A 20,427-nucleotide genomic window follows, 5' to 3' on the forward strand; every position below is an offset into this window, starting at 1 on the left:
TCCTTCAATCAAAAATAAATAAATACAGTCTGAAAACTATCATTCAACATATCTGTACTGTCATCTAAAGTTATATGGGATCATCTTCTATTCCTAGCAATTTTTCCACTATAAGAGGTTATAAATGTCATTAAAGGTATTGAAAATATGATTTTAATAGCTACACTGTATTGCTCAATATCTCATACATAAATAATAAAATTTCAGTCTCAACATAGAAACATAATTCCAAAAAAGCTTTCCATTTTAAACTAAAGCTTGCATTTTAATTCAGTTTAATGAGAATTCCTCTGAAGATCTAAAATTCTTATGAAAAATAAATTATGTGCAGTCTTTCTTGCTTTCAACTGTCAGCCCTTATTGTCATTTACTTCTAAAGACTCTTGACATTTTTGCCTTAGACTGTAATTTTTGACTGATATAAAATCTTAAATTTAGATATTAAGGAAGTCAAGAAACACTCTTCTAAGTGTGAGTCACTCAGTCATGTCCAGTTATTTGTGACCCATTGACTGTAGCCCGACAGGTCCTCTGTCCACAGAATTTTCCAGGCAAGAATATTGGCGGGGGTAGCTATTCCTTTTCCGAGGGGATTTTCCTGACCCAGGGGTCAAACCCAGGTCTCCCGCATTGTAGGCAGATTCTTTACCATATGAACAACCAGAGAATCCTGACCCTGGTGTACACGGATGTAAAAATCCTCAAAAGAATATTAGCAAACCAAATTGAAGATACACTAAAAGAATCATACACTATGATCAAATGGAATTTATTCTGTGCCTGCAAGCATGATTTTTTACCTGCACATCAATCACTGTGATACACAATATAAACAAAATTAAGAATGAAACCGTGTGATCTTCTCAATAATTGCAGACAATGCTTTCGACAAAGTTTAACATCAATTTTGGTACAGTCTCTCAATACAGTGGTTATACATGGAACATCCTAAAGGGTATATAAGACAAGCCCACAGCTAACATCCAACTCAATGGTAAAGAGATGAAAGATTTTCCTAAAAGATCAGGAATAGTACAAGGATACCCACTCTCACCAATCTTGTTCAACAAGTAGTGGAGGTGTCCTACCCAGAATAACCAGGCAAGAAAAGGAAATAAAAGCCATCCCCATTGGAACAGATGAAGTTACACTGCCACTATTCGATTATGACAGGATTTAAATGAAACCCTAAAAACTCCACCAAGTAACAAGTATTAAAACTAAGAAATTCAGCAGCATAGCAGGATATGAACCGTCAGAGAGAAAACAGAACAGCCCCACATACAAATGCATCAAAAACAACAACAAAAAAAACCCTGAAATAAACTTACCCGAGGAGCAGAAACACCTGTACAGTCACGAGCTCCAAGACATAGAGTCTGGGTTCAAATCCCACCTTACCCACTGACCTGCAGAGTGACCCAGAGCAAATCACACAATGATCTGAGGCTCAACATATTCAACTGTAAAAAGAACACAAACCCAGTATCTCCTCCCAGGGCTGTGAAACTCCAAGGAAATGCTTACTTAGGCCCGGGGGTTGGAGTGTCTCTGGGAGCCTCTCCTTGTATGAAACTTCTCTAGAACTGGGCTCTTCTGATCCTGTGGGTGAGGGTCAAGTGTAGAGCCTGCGAGCCAAATGGGAATGGACAAGGACGAGGACAAAAAAATACTAGTTCTGTGTCAGGAAGGGAAGCCACCTCCTTTCCAGATCTCAGAGTGGGGCCTGCACTGGAGGCCCAGGGGATGCACAATCAGATGTGATAACTCCGAACCCCCACAGCAGGAATGGAGCCATCCTGGCAAGAAGCTGCTCTCTGGGCCAGGCTCCAGTGTGATGTGGTGCTGCTCCCTGAGTGCTCCATGTCTCCAGCAGGCAAAGAGCTCTCTGGAGCTGGAGGTCTATTAAACCACAGGTGCCTGAGAGTCAGAATGACACAAGGACTAACAACATCGAAAACTAGCTATATTTAAAAAAAAAAAAGACAGAAGTACAGACGAGGCAGGGGATGAGAAGCAGAAGGACTGACTACCTCTCAAGCCTTGAACAGAAATATCTCCACACCAGCTGAGCAGAGCCCACAGGAGGAAACTATAAAGGAAAAGCAGGCTGTGGGTGTATCTCTCCACTGTTGGATCCAGGGACCCAAACCCCAATCCACCAGAATCACTTTGTGTATCCAGACACCAAGAGGAAGAAAAGCAGAGGTTGCCTCAGGAAGTCACAGCCAGACTCAATATCGGGGTCGCTGAGCACGGCCACATGGTCACTGGGGACACAGCCCCTCCTCCGTGCTCACATCCTCTGTCCTCACAGAAACACAGCTCACTGCAGAGAACCCTCTGAGGGCACCCGTGCACACTAGAAACTGGCAATGGTGAGATGCGGAGAGAAGTCACAGAAGGGGAGACATGCCTCTGGGGTGCTGCACAAACTACCAAAGATCTGAAGTTCTTGATACGCGGCATTTTTTAAAAAGCTTCTTAATGTGGAAACGCAGAAAGGACATTTCCAGGAGAAAGGACAAACGAATTGTCCCATTGGGACAATTTGGTATCCATGTGGGAAGGTAAGCTGGATCCCTACCTCAAAACACACCACCAAACCAAATAGACACATACCAAACACCAACAATTGAAGGAAAAACTTCTACAAAATTTCGAACCATCTTTGATGAGGGAATATCTTTTCTTTAAATTGAAGTCTTGTTGATTTACAATGATTTGTTTGTGTAAGGTGCACAGCAAAGTGATTCAGCGATTCAGCCTCTCATGTGCCTCCCTTTGGGAAGCCCCTGGGCCATGCCCTCTACTCAGAACAGCTAAGAATCCTGATAGGCAAAGCAGCATGTGGCGGTGCTCGTGGGGGTTTTAAGACCGAATAAATTATTCTAACATGATACAAGAAATGAGATGGCTGGATGGCATCACCGACTCGATGGATATGAGTTTGAGTGAACTCCGGGAGTTGGTGATGGACAGGGAGGCCCCTGGCGTGCTGTGATTCATGGGGTCGCAAAGAGTCAGAGATGACTGAGCGACTGAACTGAACTGAACTGATACAAGAAACAAGCCCAGAGGTTAAGAGAGGATCTCCAAGCCTACCTTCGAACAGGAGGTCTTGCTCCCTTGAATGTGGGTGCGTGAAACAACACTTGGGAAGGGAAGAGGTGTCTCATGAATATCTTTCCTGCAGAGAACGCAGCAGTGTGTAGAGAAGATGCACAGTCACATCCCAGGACACTGAGCACACGGACACAGTGACTGGAATCTCAGCCCTGCGCCGGGTGCACCGCACTCTCTCCACCCCAGACACAGGCTGAGCGGCTGGCACGCGTCCGGGAGAGTGTGGTTACATGACCTGGACCTGGCCAATCGGTGTGTTCCATCCTCCCTGGCCACCGTGATTGGCTCAGGGCTGGGGCGGTGACCAATCAGGGCCCAGGGCCGGGCCTCACGCTGGAATCAAGGGAAGAGGCGCTCTGGTTGGCCGGAAGGGGTGGGGCCAGGAGAGGTCAGGCTACAGCAGTGGGAGGGGCGTGAAGGAAGCCTGCGGCGGTTGGCAGCTTTCCCGCGCCCCTCAGGGCAGAGCCGCCGGCAGGAGAAGGAGGCCGCTGCTGGGCCCCGGGTTGAGAGCGCCGTTTCCTGCTGTGGTCCCCGAGCTCCACCTGAGACCGGAGGGAAGCCGTCTGCCCGTGAGTCCTCTCCCGCTTGTCTGTCAGCTTGTTTGAACCACGCTGCGTTTTCTGTCAGTGGAGACCGTGGAAATGCACCTGTGTGGGTTTTGGCTGGCTTCAGGGAAGAAATGCCAGATGACGCTGGGAGACTCCAGTTTAATCTGGATTCAGGTCCTATCTCTTGAAAGTGACGTGAAAGTCCCTCAGTCGTGTCCGACTCTTGGCGACCCCATGGGCTGTACAGTCCATGGTCCTCCAGGCCAGAATACTGGAGCGGGTAGCCTTTCCCTTCTCCAGGGCATCTTCCCAGGCCAGGGATTGAACCCAGGTTAGCTGAGCCACAAGAGAAGTGCAAGAATACTGGAGTGGGTAGCCAGTCCCTTCTGTAGCGGATCAGCATTCCCGACCCAGGAATCAAACTGGGGTCTCCTGCATGGCAGGAGGATTCTTTACCAGCTGAACTATCAGGGAAGCCCAGTATCTCTTAAGGCCAGCTATTAATTGTAGGATTATCCTAATTAGTCTTCATGGGATTAAGGTAGCAACCTGCTAAGGTAGCAATCGATGTCCTTTTTCTAGAGGACAAAACTGGGGCTCAAAGAAGGGGGTGACACAGCTACAGCAAGGAAGTGTGTACCTAAACAAAAGCCCCAGATCCTGCTGTTGGAACTCAGGGAAGCCATATGGTGTGGCTTGTCCATGTGACAGGGGCTAAGGCACCCGGCCCACACTGGATACTGTGGGGACCTGACTTGATGACAGCTCTGAGACTCACAAAAGCAATGTGCACTGAAGAGAGGAGGGACACGTCCCTCCATCCACCCCACCACACCCTCCGGGTACTCCCACACCCTGCCCCCTTTTTCTTGCTTTGTGAGGGAATAAGAGTCATGCTCATGTGACCACATTGGGTGTCCACTGTTCACGAGCTACCAGCTGGAGCTGCTACAGGAGAGGCCAAGAGCCTTTGCCCCTGAGTACCTCTCTTTCCTTTGCACCGTGGGGGCCCTCCTCCTCACCTGCACACCGGAGGCCTTTTCTGAGACATTCAGGGACCCTCCTTTAGTTTGCAACAGGTTGCATCCATCGCTGTCCTTTGAAACTCAGCTCATGAGCTCCGTTGTCTGCATCGCGGCCCACCTTGCTGCCAGGGGAGGGATAGAGTGACAATGAATCCAAAGATCAGACCTGACAGGCGGGAATCTGTGTATAAAGGACCTGATTAATCGCACTGTAGAGGCTGTAGTAGGCTCCAGGGATCTGTAACCAGGGCTTGGGCCAAAGTGACTCCACAGCTGTTTTAATGCCTGGGGAGGGTTCTGGCTATAGTGGGGATGGGGTGAGTCTCCTGAGGTTCTGAAGGCCCACTGTGTGCAGGTTCATGGCGCACAGAGAAGAGAAGGCGGAGTCCTTCCCTGCAGGTGGTCACAGCTCATGGGTGAGCCAGACAGGCAGGCAGGACAAGGTAGCACCTGAGCTGCCTTCATGAGTGAATGGTGTGGGGCAAAGGAAGAGAACCAGGTCTGTTCCCTTATGTGGTGCCCAAGGCGGGTTGTCACCAGACTAAACACTTCCTATGGTGACAACCATCACTGGTGTGCGTCTTCATCTGAGTGGTCAGGCCGTCTCTAAACTACACTGGCCATGGGCATTGCCTGTCTTTGGAACTTGACATGTTTCGTCTCTTCCTTACTGAACATTCATTTCCAAGAGGGTTTTGGGGCCACAGGGATGTTGGATTTTTTTCTAGCTTTGTCTCGTGAGAAATGCTTTTCTGGTTGTTGGTGTGGTTTGTTTTTCCAGCTCTCTTTCTTGGCTTATCTTGTGAATTTGTTTCTGCCAGAGGAAGAGCTCAGAATTTGCCTTCTGGCTGAGATGTGACACTTACAACAGCAACGTCTACCTGGATATTATGACCACACTTGCCAAAAGGGCTTTGTTTTGCAGAAGACATCTTGAAAGTACCTACACTGTCCTTTCAGATGCCCAAAGGCTATTTGAAGTAAAATAAAATTAAAAAAACAAGAATTCTCAAGTTTAGTCTTATAGTATGTGGGGAGTCAGAAAAATCCCCTGCAGGAGGGAAACATTACCCACTCCAGTATTCTGGCCTAGAGAATTCCATGGAGTGTATAGTCCATGGGATCGCAAGGAATCAGACAAAATCTGATGACTGAACAACAACAGCAGTGAAGCTTCACCATTTGTCAAACAGAGACAACAACAGTATTTACACGACTGTGTGCATGTTCAGTTGCTCATTCGTGTCCAACTCTTTGCAGCCCTGTGAACTCTAGCCCCTAAGATCCTCTGTCCGTGGAATTTTTCAGGCAGGAATACTGAAATGGGTTGCCATTTCCTCCTCCAGGGGATCTTCCCAACCCAGGGAGCGAACCCAGGTCTCCTGCATCTGCTACATTGGCTGGCGGGTTCTTTTCTGCTGAACCACCTGGGAAAGAAGGCATTACATCACTGGGTTATCCAGAGTGATACCGCACACAATACTGGGTGCCCTGGGCCGGGAACCCAGTGGAGGGGGCAGTGGCGGGTCTGGACAAAACGTGCCCATAACTTCGTGTATAGGACGGATGGAGGCTGAGCCTGGCCTATTGGCTGTGACCACAGGTGACCCACTTGCCCCCTACCCTCTGCCAGGCACCGTGGGCCCAGAGGGACTCGGCTTAAAAATTGCTTGCCCAGCCACCCACAAGAGGGACCCTGGTTGTCAAATGAGGATCTGACACCTTGATCCAAAAGACGGCCCCCGAAGTCAGTTTCACACATGAGGGTCCAGGAGGGGTGTCATGTCAGAGACCCCTGGGACAGCAGACAGGATAGAAATGGTGGGGGAAGGTCCCGGAGGCAGGTGGCCCAGGCCTTCCTTCTGCAGGAGCACCTCATCCACCCACCCCCCACTCTTCTGTCCCTCCGATGGCGTTGGGGTCAGCGGCCAGGTTTTCTGGGAAATGGACAAGAGCAGCTTGTGGGCCAACATGTTTCCTTGTAACTGAAACCCATCAACATTTTTCAAGTCCAACCTCAAAGCCAGGGCATTATTTATGTCCACTCCGAGAAGGCCACGCAGGAAAATCCTGGCTGTGTACTGGGGATGACGGAGGCCTGCACTGGCCTGATGTTGAACTTGACTCCGTCTTTGGCAGAATTGTTAAGGCCTCAGACACATGAACCTTACAAGGTCAATTTGCTTTCAAGCTGCCGTTCAGGGCTCGCCACCGCACCCCAGGGCTGGCGGGCTGTAGTTTCTCCTCGTTCCTCCCCGGAGCTGGTGTGGGCCACGGCGGCATCTGTTTCCTGTCTTTGTGGATGTTGTTTTTTGAAAAGAGAGCGAGGAGCTGCCTGCTGGAGGATGGTAGCCGCCTCCACACCAGACTCCAGGACCCACGGTCAGGCGGTGAGGGTACCTGAGCTCCCAGGGAGGCTCAGACCCTGCCTAGCCCCTCTGAGGCCACGTGTGCGGGTCCAGACCCAGACTGACCACTTCCTGGGGGCTCAGCAGCCTCAGGCACATGGCTGCCACACTGGGAACCTCAGTTTTTCCATCTGTAGAATGGAGGTGATGGCACGTCCTCCCTGCCAGGGGACATGGGACAGGGGAGAGGGACGTGTTTCTTGCAGTTTCCAGCTGAGGCCTTGTGGGCATGAGCTGGTGTCCAAGACGGTTCCCCGACTTGGCTAAGTGTGGTGATGAGCATGGAGTTGGGGGCGGGGGCCCGTCCTCATAGCCTGGACAGTGGGGTGAGGGTTCTAGACTTTGAGGCACCTCAAGTCTAATTTTGACAACTCCGCATGTAAGGACAGTGCAGCAGCAGGTGTTCTTGGGGACTTTCAGCCTGGACACAAACCCCCATCCCGACCCGGCTTGTGGTGTAGGGTCAGATCCCTTTACCGAGAGAAGGAACAGAGGCTCTGAGAGGTGGGGCAAGGAGACCAAGGCCACTGGGCCCGGCAGGGGCAGAACCAGCACTTGAAATTGGATGCTGCACCCTCGTGTCAGTCTCTTTGCCCTGAACCATGAGAACTGGACTATAGAGCAGGCTGAGCACCAAAGAATTGATACTTTTGAACTGTGGTGTTGGAGAAGACTCTTGAAAGTCCCTTGGACTGCAAGGACATCAAACCAGTCCATCCTAAAGGAAATCAACCCTGAAAATTATTCATTGGAAGGAATGATGCCGAAGCTTAAGCTCCAGTACTTTGACCAACTGATGTGAAGAGCTGACTCATTGGAAAAGACCCTGATGCTGGGAAAGATTGAGGGCAGGAGGAGAAGGGGCCATCAGAGGAAGAGATGGTTGGATGGCATCACTGACTCCATGGGCATGAGTTTGAGTAAGCTCTGGGAGATGGTGAAGGACAGGGAAGCCTGGTGTGCTGCAGTCCATGGGGTCTCAAAGAGTCGGACGTGGCTTAGTGACTAAACAACAACAAAACGTGGTCTTCAGCCCCCATCTCACTCGTACCCCCAGGCTTAGTGCCTATGCCATGAGCCTGTCCTACAATGAGGTGTCAGGGGCCATTGTCTAGTCCCGAAGCTATTCATATCTCTATTCATAATTCCACCATTACACATGCATTTCTTTGCCCGTAAAGCTTTTATGTCTCTTGAGTCTTAAGTGCTGAGGCTTTTATACACCCCACCTGGTTTCCTCTGGGCCTCTCTTGGTTTTGTGGAAGTGTACTTGTTATAAACAGGAGAAGGAAATGGCAAAGTTATAAAGTGAATTCTAGACATGTTTAAAGAGTCTTGTCTTTAAAGTTCCCCAAGGTCGGCTCTGCCCAGGTCCCAGGTATTTGGGCTGAAATCTGTGCCCCTCGGGTTGCGGTTCTGACGTCCTCCCATGTCTCTTGGCCGGTAGTTCTGTTTCATGGGGAATTCTGCCGGCAGGGTGTTAACCCTTTGGTACATGAATCAGGCCACTGTGGGAGTATTTACACTGCGGAAATTGGCAAATGATGCAGCTACAGTTCAGGGTTGGTTTTTCTTCCTGGAGAGCAGGGGGTTGGGCAAGGGGATGCATACGTTATCAGCATGCCCCTGCTCTGTGCCCACGTGTCTCCCTTTCCGGAAGAGGTCAAGTGTCTTCAAACGTGTCTGTTGTATTTTTGCTTCTCGTTATGACACTTTTTAATTTCTGCATGTTCTGTTTGGTTCTTTCGCAAGTTGGCTGTGTCATTTTCTTTAATGGTTTCCTGTCTTTGCAGGACCTTTCTATCTTGAGGTTTATTTCTCTAAGCGAGGTGAGCTTAGCTGATTTCTTAGATTTATTATCCATCTAATCGTCTCAGAAGTGAAGTCGCTCCCAAAGCTGAGGGGGTCACTTCTGCTGGTTCTCCTCCGGCTGGCTTTCATCCTGATGGGCCTGGCGCTCTTCCCCACTGGCCACCACCCTTCCATAACCCACGGAGCAGTTCCCAAGCCTGGGAAGAAAGTGCCCTTATCCAGAAAGACTTGGCACTTGCATTCTCCACTCATCTGAGGCGTCATGGATAGGATCCCCTTGAACCAAGGTCACAGGCTGATGTGCCTGCACCCACTGGGGTCTTCACCTGCTTCTTCCCCTGCTCGGCACCAGCACCACCTTCCTTGTAATTCCCGTGGTTGGAGGAGGGAGGCCCTTTCTGGGTCACCTGAAAGTGTCGTCTTCTGGGAGTCTGGCTCCATGGGGAGGGAGGGGTCTTCTGTTAGATCCCTCATCTTGGGCAGTTGCTCCTCTGGGTCTTCTCAGGTATTCAGCAACTTTAAGGCGTGACACTTTTTTTTTTTTTAAATAATTGTTTACCATGAGAGGGTGGATCTGAGTAACCTACCCACCCATCATCAAAGCAGGCCTGTGAATGAATACATGTCTTTTATTCCTTCAACAAGCCAGGCCTTGGGAGCCAGACCCTATGCCAAGAGCTGAGGGGTAAATCCGCCCCAGCCAGTCCTGCAGCTCCAGTTAACTCAGAGACCACGTTCTGGGTCCGGGCTCACTGGAGACAGTCGAGGGTACCATGTCCAGGTTGTGTAGAAGGCATGCTTAGGCCAGCACCCATGTGACCGTGCCTGAGTGACCACAGCCGCTCCTCCAGGGTGGTGCAGATGTGGTCAGCAGGAACCATGGTGCAGAAATACCTCCCTGCAGATACTTGCCCAGGGACTGAGCCCTTTCTTGTCCCCTCCAGGAGCTGTCCAGGTGGCAGGCGGGCGTGAGCAAGCCAGGGTCGGCCCCCTGTGGCAGTCAAGCCTGCCTCCTCATCCAAGAGTATTAAAGTGAACCCGAGGATGCTGCCAGAAGTCAAGGAAGGACTGCGGGAACATCCCCTGCCAGCACACAGTAGGAGCTCAGCAGGACTGTCCCCCACCCCCCACCCCCCCCGGATCACTCAGCAAATATCATAAAGCCACGCTCCCATGAGATGACACGTTCAAGTGACCCAGAAATGGCCCCTGTCTTCCCAATTCGGGAACTAGAAGGAGGCTGGTCCTGGCGCCAATCAGGGGATGGGGCCCAGCCCGTGCCAGATGCTCTTCCTCCCAGGAGGCACGTCTGTCACCTAAGCAGACAGACCCAGCCTGGAACAGGCCTGCCAACTCACATGCATGCGGGACCCTGGTGCCAACAGGAAGAGCAGGCAGGCCCCAGGCCTGCCAAGAATGCAGCCAGTCATTAGGGACTGACCAGGCATCACGTGCCTTGAACACATTCGAGGAGAACACGATCCCTCCCACAGAGCAGCCCTGGCATCAGAGGCTCTCCGAGAGGTGGTGTTATCCTTGGAGCTGAGGAAGCCGAGGGCACAGAGAAGGGGAGGTTGACCAGGCCCCTGTGGTGGTCAGAAGTCCGGCCCAGGCTTCCCACCGGGGCTCCAGGGCTTCCTGGCCTGGCGGTGCTCAGGAGGCGTCCTGTGTGTCCCTGCCGTGTACACACGCTCCCCGCAGCTCCTGCTGGACCATGAGCCGAGGAGGGGTACACACAGGATGCCATGGAGGCGCCCCCACCACCCTCGGGTCTGAGCACTTGGCACCCCCTAATTCCCTGATGGCAGTGACGGGGCCCTCTGGGGTGGGCAGCAGCCGTGGGCTCAGGGTGGGCTGGGGAGGTGTGCTGCCTGGGAGCCCTCTGGGGGCAGCTAGGGACCCCATTTCAGCCTCGCTGAGGCCAACCTTCCAACAAGCTCAGAGGCTGCCCCTCAGCGGAGACGGGTGACTGTGATGCACAACATGCAGGCTCAGGCAGCCGTGCGGACGCAGAGGGGCCCTTGGCATCCTCGACCGCCAAGAGTCCCCCACAGGGATGGTGTTGCTTGTTCTGTGATTCCCTTTTTCCTTCGAAAAGGAAAGTGTCAGGAGTGACTGTGGTGGGGTTCCTGTGAGTTGAGCCGGACCGGAGGTTTAACCCCGTCCAGTCTGAGCTGGGCGAGCCTCCTCCTCCACTACCCCACCTTGGATGGCTCAGTCCTGGTCACTCTTCTGGGCCTTCTTGGCTCTTGAGCAGCTTTAAGGTGTGGCATTCGTTTTCTTACTTCTTGTCTTTGTCCAGCCTTTGGTGGCAGTCCATTGCAAGGGCCCTGACCCTGCCGCCTCCCCGAGCCCCTTGGCCCTCCCCACGCCCACGCCAAGCTTCGAGGCCCCTGTGGTTCTGTGTCCTCCAGACTCCCCACCCACAGGGCCAGTCCAGACAGAAGCCACCGTCTGGGGTGTCCGACTGGGGGAGGGGACCTGCATCTCTCGGTTTCTTCCCGCCAGGATCAGGCTGTTGTCAGGCTGGGTGCCAGCGTTTAAAGCATCCCATGTGTGTAAGAACGAGGATATCCCATTTGTCCAGTGAGTCCCACGACCCTTTCCTGATCTGGCCAGATGTTTTTCTTGAAGGGACCCTGTCGCTCATGTAAACAGCAGAGCGTGTTTTCCCAGGGATGCCAGCCCAGGCACTGCTTCTTGACCACCGTCGAGAGAAATCTCCACGGACTCGGAGGGATATATTTTGGGTCTTTGCGTGCGGCTGAGCAGAGCACACAGAAATAAACCTGGGCTGCAACAGGAAAGATGGAGTTGGCCATACGGGGCCATCCACGGTCACTCCCAGTGCCCCATGTGGTCAACCCCTCGCCCGGGAGCCCCCAGGCTAGAGGCATTGCTGCCTCTTGGGTCTGGGTGCCCCAGGGCTCCTGGGGTAGGAGAAGCAGCTTCCAGCTTCTTTGCAAAGAGAGTCTGTGCAGGGGTGGTCTTAGGGGCCTCAAGGTCGTGGAGAGGCGGCATAGCCCCAGTCATGGGGTTGGGCGGGGCTGCTGAGAGCACCAAGAACTCCCCACAACTGTGAAGATAGTCACGTGTGGCAAAGATTTGCAGAGGAGCAAAAGGTGGGCTCAGAGAGGCTGAGTCACTCGCCAGAGACAACACAGCAGCAGACCAGGACTCCGACCCAGGTCGCTGAAACCACGGCTCCCTCCTGTGCCCATCCGACCGGCCCCTTGAGGGCAGCAGGAAGATCTGGGCTCCCCTGGCCTGAGCCCCCGTGCCTGCCTCCTCTCATCCGTGCGGGGATGTGTCCATTCCCAAACCATGCGCTGTGTCCCCCACCCCTGGGTCATCATGTCAGGCTCCAGGCCCCCTGCAGGTGAGCCCCACGCCCACCAGCACACCTCTGAGCCTTGCCCATCTGGTCCCTGTGCCCGAGTGTCCTGATCCTAAGTGTGTTCTTGAGGCAGCCCAGGACTGGAGCCCTGCTTCTTTGAAGCTCCCTGCACCAAGCCCAGTGAGGCTCTGCCTTGTGGCTTCATGACAAGTGTAGTGGGCTAAGTGGTGGCCCCAAAAGCCATCCATCCTTCTGCAGCCTGCCAAGGTGACCTTATTCTGATGAAAAGTCTTGGCAGATGGAAGTAAGTTCCTGACCGCTGCACCAGATCACCCGGGATGCATGTGGACCCTGAATCCAATGACGGGTGTCCTTGGAAGAGAAGAGGGCATGATCTGAGGCACAGAGTCACCCAGGGGAGAAGGTTTATGCAGATGGACACAGAGGTTGGGGTGATGTGGCCACAAGCCCAGGGAGGCCTGGGGTCTCCCAAGGGCTGGACAAGGCCAGAGGGACCCTCCCCTGGAGCCTCTGGAGGGAGCTCAGTCCTGCCCACACCTTGATCACAGGTTTCTGACTCCAGAACTGAGGGAGAATGAATTTGTGTTAAAGTTGTCCAGTCTGTGGTCAGTGGCTGCAGCTGTCCCTGGACACTGAGAGTGAACTTGCCAGCTCCAAGGTGAGAACAGTGGCAGGACCCACCCCCCACCCGCTGACACACAGTTTTGTCATGAGGTTAAATGAGTCAATACGCACTGCTGCCTGAATCAGGGACTGACACTTGGATCTCAGCCCCCTTCACCTCCCCTTCATCATCCCTGGCATTGTTGGGGCCCTCATCCACTCGTTCAGTGGACATGCGGTGCTCCTGCCCAGCCCCGATGTGGACAGCGAGGCCAGCGAGCTGGGAAGCTCCGCACAGGACTCACCCTGCCTGCTGAAGCCGCACGGACATGGTCTGTGCAGTGACATGGAGGCCCGGGAGAGGCTGGATCCTCCGGTCGTGGGAGGCACGGGGGCCTCAGCATCAGAGGTGGAGGGGTGAGCTGGGTTCATCCAGGGGGATGCAGCCCTTCACTCAAAGTGGGGGAAGAACCCCATGTGGCACCCGGTGTCCGGGGGCCTCCCCTTGCCCTGGTGGGTGATGGGCACAGCCATGGATGACCACCGGAAGTCTGCATCTCACTAGGGGCCGAGGCTGGTGCTGAGTGAATCCTCAGTGAGGTTTTCTTCTTAAAAACCATCCTAAGTGACTTCGGCTCCATTGTTTTTTGCTAAAAACCTACAATGATCCCAAGAACTTTGTACACTCCAAGGGTGGTGACAGGACGTGGAGCCCAGCACAGACCCAAGTCAGCCCTACCCTGCGTCCCATGGGCCGGCCACACCATCCCCCTTCTGTGATCTGGCTTTCTTCTGCCAGGACTCCCAGAATGGTGAAATGCACGTGTGGCCTCAAGCTGAGGGGCCCAGCATGGGATCCAAGCCCCTGGGGGTTCCCTTGGGAAGTCTGGTGGACCATAGTCGCCACTGCTGTCGGGCAGCTCTGTCTCAGGGAATGTCGTTTCTTTGCTTTCTGTTGTGATGGGGCACCCCAGTTATCTCGGGGCAATTGGGAGGTCTGCTGGGGTTACATGCTCCTGCCGTAGATAGGGAAACATTATCACTGCATTGACGCTGCTCACTCGATACTGGGAATCTGTTCAACAGAAATGGCAAGGGGAACAGAGAAAAACAGAAACAGAAAAATGGAGAGTTGCTGGGTTGCTTCAGGACTTACCTGTGATTAAGAGTGTGTGCAGCCTGCCCGTGAACCCGGGTTCCCACGCCTTCCAGCTACCAGGTATCAGGCGCTGATTTTAGACCCCCAGCTTCACTAAGGAGTCATTGACAGATACAGTTTGTGTGTATTTCAAGTCTACATTGTGATTGTGATGACTTGATGCCCATAGATGTCGTGGAATGATTGCCCAACACTCGCATCGCCTCACACGGTTAACTCTGTGTGTGTGTGTTTTATGCTGTTCTTATAATCCATGAACACAATATAGATAGCTCTCCATTTTTTTTAGATCTTCTTTAATTTATCTTAGAAGTCTATAGTTTGCTGTAAGTCTTGCACTTGTTTAATTAGATATCTTGATATTTCAGTGCCATTATAAATTCCTAATAGAGATAGAATTGACTTTTCTATATTCACTTGCTAAATCCATTAATTTCAAATCATTCTAATTGTATTTTCTTATGTATACACAATTATGTCTGCAAATAAGTGCTTTTTCCCCCTTCGCAACTGTGATAACCCTTTTCTTTTTCTTACCTTATTGTACGGACTAGGATCTCCAGTACCGAGTACAATGGTGAACAGAAATACTGAGAATAAGTATCCTTGTCTCTTTCCCATTATCAGAGGAAAACCTTTCAACCTTTCAGTATTTCACCATCCCATATGATATTAGCTTTTTTATGGATATTTTTATCAAAATATGTAAATTCTTCTCTGTTAGTTTACTAAGAGTTTTTTCTTAGTCATGCACTAAAATTATTACATTAAGTTTTCTTAAGTTTATTTTCTGTAGACTTTGAAACAGGTGATTTTTCTTTTATGTGGTGACTTAACTTTTAAAAAATTTTGTGATTCTAAAACACCACCAACCTAATCTTGATGTATTCTCCTTCTGTTGGATTTTATTTGTTAGTGTTTTATTTAGGATTATTTCATCTATATCCAGAGTCTGTAATGTTACTTTCTTGTACTTCTTCCTTGTTGGTTTTAGTATCAAGGTTATGCTAGTCTTATAAAACAGGGTTGGAGAGTGTTCCTTGTTTATCCCCAGAGTTCCTGTGAGATTACTGTTTCCTTCCCTCGATTTTTGGAAGAATTTATTGGCAAAACCAGTTGGTTTCATTGTGGGGAGGCTTTTAATTTCAGATGTAATGTTTTTCAATGAAATAAAAATTTCTGATTTTGTATGTCTTCTTGGGTCTAGTTGTGTAAAGCCTTTCCCCGCTGCTAGGAATTTATTGAGGCCAGCAGACTCTCCAATTAGTAAGTGAACTGTGGTTCATCATATCTTTTTATCTGCAAGATGTGTTGTCTCCCCTTAGAAAAATCCTTGATACTGGTGATTTGTGCTTTGTCTGTTTTTCTTAATCAGTCTCTCTAGGGGTTTATCAGTTTTGGCAGTCCTTTCAAAGAGCCCACTTTTGGCTTTGTTTTGAAAAAATTCCATATTGCTTTCGGTTTCCTTATTTTCTTCTCCTTTTTTCCCCATCTGCCTTGTGTTTTGTTTGCTTTGCTTTTTTTCTGGTTTCTGCAGTCCATGGGGTCGCTAAGGGTCGGACACGACTGAGCGACTTCATTTTGACTTTTCACTTCATGCATTGGAGAAGGAAATGGCAACCCACTCCAGTATTCTTTCCTGGAGAATACCAGGGACGGGGGAGCCTGGTGGGCTGCTGTCTATGGGGTCGCACAGAATCGGACACGACTAGAGTGACTTAGCAGCAGCAGCAGCAGGGATAGAGGCTTAATTGATTTTTAGCCTTCCTTCTTTCCCAGTATATGTGTGTAAGGCTTTAAGTTACCCTCTAAACACAGTTTGCTGTGTCCCACAAGTTTGAGTAAGCCAGATTTTTATGGAAAATTATTTTCTAATTTTCATTGTGTTTTTTAAAAATGATTATTCATGAAATTCTTCAAGCAGTATGTCATTTAACTTAATGTTTGGGGATGTTTTTCTAGTGACCCTTGTTTGATTTCTAGCTTAGTTCCATGAAGAGCCCCGTCTTAGTCTTTTGGGGCTACTGTTATAAATACCATAGACTAGCTGAAAAACAACATAAAGTTGTTTCTTATAGTACTGGAGGCTGGCAAGTCCCAAGAGCACCAGCGGGTGCCACGTCTGCTGAGGCCTGTCTCCTGGTTCCTAGACTGCCTGCTGCTTCTCCCTGTCCTCACAGCATGGGCGCCCGTTCCCTCCTGCCCTGAGCCCTCCCAGAGTGCCTGCCTCCTGGGCTCATCACCGCGTGCGGGGTGCAGTTTGAGGCACATAGACCGTCAGCCCACTGCAGCCCCTAAGTGTACCCCGCATTAGTTCAGTCCTTTGAAAGAGTTTGAGCTTTCCTAATGGCCCAATATATATTCATTTTGTGATATGTTCCTTGGGCCCTTGAAAATAATATGTATCAGTGAGAAAGCAATATTCCGTGTGTATCAGTTAGATCAGGTTTGTGACTCATGTAATTCGGATTCCGGTAGCCACGTTTTGTAAAGCAGAAGTAGGTGAAATTACTTGCAATGTATTTTATTTTAACACACCCAAAAATATTATCATTTCAGTGTGTAATCAACATGATAAAACCTAATGAAATATTTCACGTTCTTTTGTTCACGCTAAGTCTTTAAAATCCAGTGTGTGTTTCATGCTTGCAGCACATCTCATCGTAGAGCCAGTCGCAATTCAGGTACTTCATGGCTGCGGGTGACTACGTCCCAGGGAGCCCAGTTCCCTGAGAGATGTGTCTTTAACGTCTCCCACTGTGAGTATGAACTTGGCTGTTACTCCTTTTCTATTTCTGTCAGTTTTATGTATTGATATTTTGAGGTTATGTTATTCGGTACATTCAAATGTGGAATCCTCATGTTCTTGCTGGACTGAACTTGTTTCAGTATGAGAAGCTCCTTTTTAAGCCTAGTGATGCTTCTTACTTTAGACACTATTTGACAGTGATATTGCCACATCAGTTTTCTGTCCTTGTTTGCCTGGGTATCTTTTGCCTTCACCTGTCTAAAAGATCTTCCATCTTAACAGGAACCTCTGTGACTAGTGTATAGTTTTCATTGTCATCAATTGATCGTTTTTATCTTTTAATGAGAGTATTTGCTCTATTTATAATGTTGATATTTCAGTGCATAGATACCGTGTTACTGTTTGTTTTCTGTCTGTCTCACCTATTCTGTGTTCTTTTCTCTTGCTTCTTGTAGAAGTGTGAAGTCTTTTTCTAGTTCTGTACTCCTCTGTCAGGTTGTTGGGTGTCCATTCACAGATAGAGCGTGTGTTTTACATTCAAGTCTAACTTAGTACTTTTATTGCCTCCCTGACACGACTGTCTCCTCCTTGTCACTGTTATACTTTAAATTGTTAGATATATTTTTGGCGTTAACATCATGGTTTTGTAGAGTTAATGTTTACCCTCACAGTTACCTCATTGTTGGTCTTTACTTGTTTTTTATATTTCTGTCAGAGACTACTTTTCTTTTTCCCAAAGCACTGCCTGAATATTTTTTTAGTTCATGTCTGTGCATGATGAGTTGTCTCATTTCCATTTGCCCTAAAAGTCTTTATTTTGTTTTCACTTTGGAAGAGTGTTTCTGTGGGGTATAGAATTCCAGGTGGGTGGGTGGTTGTTTTTCAGCATTTTACAGATGCCCGTCCATTATCTTCTGACTTCCTTGTTCTTGAAAAGTCAGCTCTCAGTGTTTCTGTGCCATTCAAGGCCACACCTTTTTTCCTCTGAGCTTGAACATTTTCTTCTTGCCTTAGGCACCAGCAGAGCTGCTGAAACCAATGTGTGGTTTTCATTTTTGAGTCAATGGTCTGATTCTTGAACCAACTCTTGCCACTGTCCCTGTCAGTCAGTTCAGTCACTCAGTGTCTGACCCATTGCGACCCCATGGACTGCAACATGCCAGGCTTCTTTGTCCATCACCAACTCCTGGAGCGTGCTCAAGCTCCTGTCCATCGAGTCGGTAATACCATCCAACCGTCTCATCCTCTGTCGTCCCTTCTCCTCCTGCCTTCAGTCTTCCCCAGCATCAGGTTCTTTTCCAATGAGTCAGTTCTTCGCATCAGGAGGCCAAAGTATTGGAGCTTCAGCACCAGTCTTTCCAATGAATATTCAGGACTGATTTGCTTTAGGATTGACAGGTTGGATTTCCTTGCAGTCCACGGGGCTCTCAAGAGTCTTCTCCAACACCATAGTTCAGAAGCATTGATTCTTTGGCATTCAGCCTTCTTCATGGGCCAACTCTCACATCCATACATGACTGCTGGCTTTGACCAAATGAACTAGTACTAAATGAGCTCCTACATAGCTTTGGCTAAATGAACCTTTGTCGGCAAAGTAATATCTCTGCTTTTTAATATGCTGTCTAGGTTTTTCATAGCTTTCCTTCCAAGGAGCAAACATCTTTTAATTTCACCATCTGCAGTAATTTTGGAGCCCAAGAAAATAAAATCTGTCACTGTTTCCATTGTTTCCCCATTTATTTGCCATGAAGTGATGGGGCCGTATGCCATGATCTTCATTTTTTGCATGTTGAGTTTCATGCCAGCTTTTTCACTCTCTTCTTTCACTTTCATTAAGAGACTCTTAAGTTTCAACCCCTGTAGGCATTTCTTATTCCCCTTTCTGTCTTTTCTCCACCATGAGGGTCCCCATTTATAGTTTTTAACAACGTAGTTTAACAATGGGCTCCTTTGATATATTCTATACTTTTTCCCCCACATATATATATATATATTTTTTTAACCGATCCATCCTTCAGTTCACTGATCCTCTCTTCAGCTACGTCCAATTTGATGTTAAGCCCAGAGACTGAGATCTTAAATTCAGTTCACTGTTATTGTAAAGTTCTAGAATCGCTTTTGATTCTCAGAAATTTTTCCTTTTTTCAAGTGTATTTTTGAACTGGTGACATTTGCATTTGATCCCTGTAGCACACACACACCTCTGATATGCTGATATACATTGATACCTCTGGGTCTGTTTCGGTTCTTTTTCTCTTGCTCGTATTTGTTGTTACACCCTTTTTTGCTTTTTTGGTTGCATGTTGGGCATTCTGTATGGAAAACCCTAGAGGTTCTGGTGATGCTGTCTTCTCCAGAGTTTCCTCTGACGCAGACCTCTAGTGGACACAGAGCTCTCTGTTCACTCAGGGTTTGAGTGACTTGAGGCTAGGGGGTCCTTGTAAGCTCAGTCTCAGCAGCCTTCCCCCACCGTCCCCCCCTGACCCCAGGGAGGAGCGCTCCAGCGTCTCTGTCTGATTTAACATTTTAACCAGTTTATTGAATGACTGTGTGACTTCACTAGAGTCAAGCTAACAGATGGCCTTGGGGTGCCATCAGCCTTTTTCCCAGAGGAACACTCCAAAGCCTGGTGGCCTTGTAGACCTTGCCTTTCTTCCTCACTCTCCCCAGTGGTTCTAGGTCACTTGTCTGTGTGTCGTTTAAGAATCTCTTCATCCACTTTGTTCTTAGGTTTATGTTTAGGAACGTTTCTCAGATGTCCCTGGGTCTTGAGAAGGCAGGCTTGGATTCTGGGTTCTCCCTTGCCGCGTGCCAGCCAGGTCGTGGTGGAGGCTGATGGCCGGTCTGAGTTGTGGTGGTCTGTGTGGTCTTGGGGTCAGCGGACCCCCTCTTCTCTGGGAGAGCAGGGAGATCCTTTCTGTGGAGCCTGGAGAGACTTGACAGGGTCAGTCTTCATTGTCTCGCTCTCTTTTTAACTTGTGTTTGCATTTAGTGACTCATTTAATTGTTTTCTAGAAGTTTCCGACTTCTACCAAGGAGGTAAATGTATATAGGAAGCAGCTCCTGGAAAGAGAAGAAGAACTCGCTGAGCTCAGAGCCGAAAGGAACAACACCAGGGTCAGTAGAGGGATTCTGACGTGTTGACATTTGCCCCACGGCAGTTACCTCTGGGCTCTGTGCTGCTGACTTTAAACTCTGTCTGATTTTCAAGTCATTTTTCACATCGTCCCACTGAGCAGACTGGGGTGGATCAGTTCGTGGTTCTCATACCTTGCTTCAAATTTATGATGAGAGCTAATGTAATTTTATTACATTTGAGGGGGAGTTCTCTTCACTTACATTTTTGTCCATGCTACACTTTGTGTGGGATCTTAGTTCCCCCACCAGGGATTAAAACCCATGACCCCTGCAGAAGTGTGGAGTCTTAACAACTGGGCCACCTGGGAAGTCCACTCTAACTTGAGACTGAACTGGCGGGATTCTGACATGCCTTAGCATGGTTTCGGTTTTAGAGTGAGGCTGAGAGGAGTTACCGGCCCTGAATGCAAGTATGAGGTTGAAGGTGCTCCTTTGGCCCCACCCTGCAGCTGCTGCTGGAGCACCTGGAGTACCTGGTTTCCCGGAATGTGCCATCCCTCC

The 20,427-nt window shown here is 49.4% G+C and overlaps 1 long non-coding RNA gene across 1 annotated transcript; it reads left to right on the top strand.

Moving 5' to 3' along the window:
• The first annotated feature begins 3,583 nt into the window (after positions 1–3,583).
• Positions 3,584–20,424, top strand: LOC148774596 (uncharacterized). The gene is made up of 4 exons (XR_016035686.1): positions 3,584–3,695; positions 16,692–16,798; positions 19,804–19,905; positions 20,376–20,424. It is a non-coding gene; the product is annotated as an uncharacterized LOC148774596 (long non-coding RNA).
• The last annotated feature ends 3 nt before the right edge of the window (positions 20,425–20,427 follow it).

The sequence above is a fragment of the Moschus berezovskii genome, chromosome 21 (genome assembly GCF_049115385.1).
Source record: "Moschus berezovskii isolate FMDL1 chromosome 21, NW_MosBer_1.0, whole genome shotgun sequence".
NCBI lineage: Eukaryota > Metazoa > Chordata > Mammalia > Artiodactyla > Moschidae > Moschus > Moschus berezovskii.